At 52.8% G+C, this 2500-nt stretch overlaps 4 non-coding genes across 4 annotated transcripts; all 4 read left to right on the forward strand.

Moving 5' to 3' along the window:
- Nucleotides 1–87: 87 nt before the first annotated feature.
- trnaw-cca (transfer RNA tryptophan (anticodon CCA)) lies at nt 88–159 on the forward strand. The gene has a single exon. It is a non-coding gene; the product is annotated as a tRNA-Trp (tRNA).
- Nucleotides 160–725: 566 nt separating this feature from the next.
- On the forward strand, nt 726–797 carry trnaw-cca (transfer RNA tryptophan (anticodon CCA)). The gene has a single exon. It is a non-coding gene; the product is annotated as a tRNA-Trp (tRNA).
- Nucleotides 798–1363: 566 nt separating this feature from the next.
- trnaw-cca (transfer RNA tryptophan (anticodon CCA)) lies at nt 1364–1435 on the forward strand. Its single transcript has one exon. It is a non-coding gene; the product is annotated as a tRNA-Trp (tRNA).
- Nucleotides 1436–2001: 566 nt separating this feature from the next.
- On the forward strand, nt 2002–2073 carry trnaw-cca (transfer RNA tryptophan (anticodon CCA)). The gene has a single exon. It is a non-coding gene; the product is annotated as a tRNA-Trp (tRNA).
- The last annotated feature ends 427 nt before the right edge of the window (nt 2074–2500 follow it).

Here is a 2500-nt window from a genome sequence, read left to right on the forward strand (position 1 = left end):
CCCCCTGCACTGAAAGCCTGCATTGCTCGAGGTTTCAATAGCAGATACAGGGAGAAGTGGGAAAGTTTATCTGTGCAGCACCTGTGGGACCTCGTGGCGCAACGGTAGCGCGTCTGACTCCAGATCAGAAGGTTGCGTGTTCAAATCACGTCGGGGTCATAGAAATCACCGCTCAACTCTTTTCACCGTCCAACTCAGCGACAGCACTTTGGCTGAAAGGCAATTAGTGGGCCTGTGAATTTCAAGCCATTACTGAAAAGCGAAGGATTTCGGTGAAAAACACCAGTGTCCGCCACGGTGACTTTTACAGGCTTTGACGCGGAGAGTAGCAAAGAGTGCGCTAAGCAAGCGCTGACGGCCAGAGTAAATCGTTCAGCAGTCGGGCATTTCCTTCGCACCAGGGCGAAAGATGGCGTCGCCCGGCTGTAAAGAAATCGCCTGAACAGGGACTTGAACCCTGGACCCTCAGATTAAAAGTCTGATGCTCTACCGACTGAGCTATCCAGGCTTCGAGAGAGCACCCAGCTCTGCACGAACGTGGCTGTAACTTGGCTCTTCCTAACGTACGTTGGTAAGTCATGCACGGCGTGGCAAAGTTACAGCAAGCGAAACGTCTGCAGGTGCAACAGAGAATGGCTCCCCCTGCACTGAAAGCCTGCATTGCTCGAGGTTTCAATAGCAGATACAGGGAGAAGTGGGAAAGTTTATCTGTGCAGCACCTGTGGGACCTCGTGGCGCAACGGTAGCGCGTCTGACTCCAGATCAGAAGGTTGCGTGTTCAAATCACGTCGGGGTCATAGAAATCACCGCTCAACTCTTTTCACCGTCCAACTCAGCGACAGCACTTTGGCTGAAAGGCAATTAGTGGGCCTGTGAATTTCAAGCCATTACTGAAAAGCGAAGGATTTCGGTGAAAAACACCAGTGTCCGCCACGGTGACTTTTACAGGCTTTGACGCGGAGAGTAGCAAAGAGTGCGCTAAGCAAGCGCTGACGGCCAGAGTAAATCGTTCAGCAGTCGGGCATTTCCTCCGCACCAGGGCGAAAGATGGCGTCGCCCGGCTGTAAAGAAATCGCCTGAACAGGGACTTGAACCCTGGACCCTCAGATTAAAAGTCTGATGCTCTACCGACTGAGCTATCCAGGCTTCGAGAGAGCACCCAGCTCTGCACGAACGTGGCTGTAACTTGGCTCTTCCTAACGTACGTTGGTAAGTCATGCACGGCGTGGCAAAGTTACAGCAAGCGAAACGTCTGCAGGTGCAACAGAGAATGGCTCCCCCTGCACTGAAAGCCTGCATTGCTCGAGGTTTCAATAGCAGATACAGGGAGAAGTGGGAAAGTTTATCTGTGCAGCACCTGTGGGACCTCGTGGCGCAACGGTAGCGCGTCTGACTCCAGATCAGAAGGTTGCGTGTTCAAATCACGTCGGGGTCATAGAAATCACCGCTCAACTCTTTTCACCGTCCAACTCAGCGACAGCACTTTGGCTGAAAGGCAATTAGTGGGCCTGTGAATTTCAAGCCATTACTGAAAAGCGAAGGATTTCGGTGAAAAACACCAGTGTCCGCCACGGTGACTTTTACAGGCTTTGACGCGGAGAGTAGCAAAGAGTGCGCTAAGCAAGCGCTGACGGCCAGAGTAAATCGTTCAGCAGTCGGGCATTTCCTCCGCACCAGGGCGAAAGATGGCGTCGCCCGGCTGTAAAGAAATCGCCTGAACAGGGACTTGAACCCTGGACCCTCAGATTAAAAGTCTGATGCTCTACCGACTGAGCTATCCAGGCTTCGAGAGAGCACCCAGCTCTGCACGAACGTGGCTGTAACTTGGCTCTTCCTAACGTACGTTGGTAAGTCATGCACGGCGTGGCAAAGTTACAGCAAGCGAAACGTCTGCAGGTGCAACAGAGAATGGCTCCCCCTGCACTGAAAGCCTGCATTGCTCGAGGTTTCAATAGCAGATACAGGGAGAAGTGGGAAAGTTTATCTGTGCAGCACCTGTGGGACCTCGTGGCGCAACGGTAGCGCGTCTGACTCCAGATCAGAAGGTTGCGTGTTCAAATCACGTCGGGGTCATAGAAATCACCGCTCAACTCTTTTCACCGTCCAACTCAGCGACAGCACTTTGGCTGAAAGGCAATTAGTGGGCCTGTGAATTTCAAGCCATTACTGAAAAGCGAAGGATTTCGGTGAAAAACACCAGTGTCCGCCACGGTGACTTTTACAGGCTTTGACGCGGAGAGTAGCAAAGAGTGCGCTAAGCAAGCGCTGACGGCCAGAGTAAATCGTTCAGCAGTCGGGCATTTCCTCCGCACCAGGGCGAAAGATGGCGTCGCCCGGCTGTAAAGAAATCGCCTGAATAGGGACTTGAACCCTGGACCCTCAGATTAAAAGTCTGATGCTCTACCGACTGAGCTATCCAGGCTTCGAGAGAGCACCCAGCTCTGCACGAACGTGGCTGTAACTTGGCTCTTCCTAACGTACGTTGGTAAGTCATGCACGG

Source organism: Sardina pilchardus, chromosome 5, assembly GCF_963854185.1.
Source record: "Sardina pilchardus chromosome 5, fSarPil1.1, whole genome shotgun sequence".
In the NCBI taxonomy this organism is placed as follows: Eukaryota; Metazoa; Chordata; class Actinopteri; order Clupeiformes; family Clupeidae; genus Sardina; species Sardina pilchardus.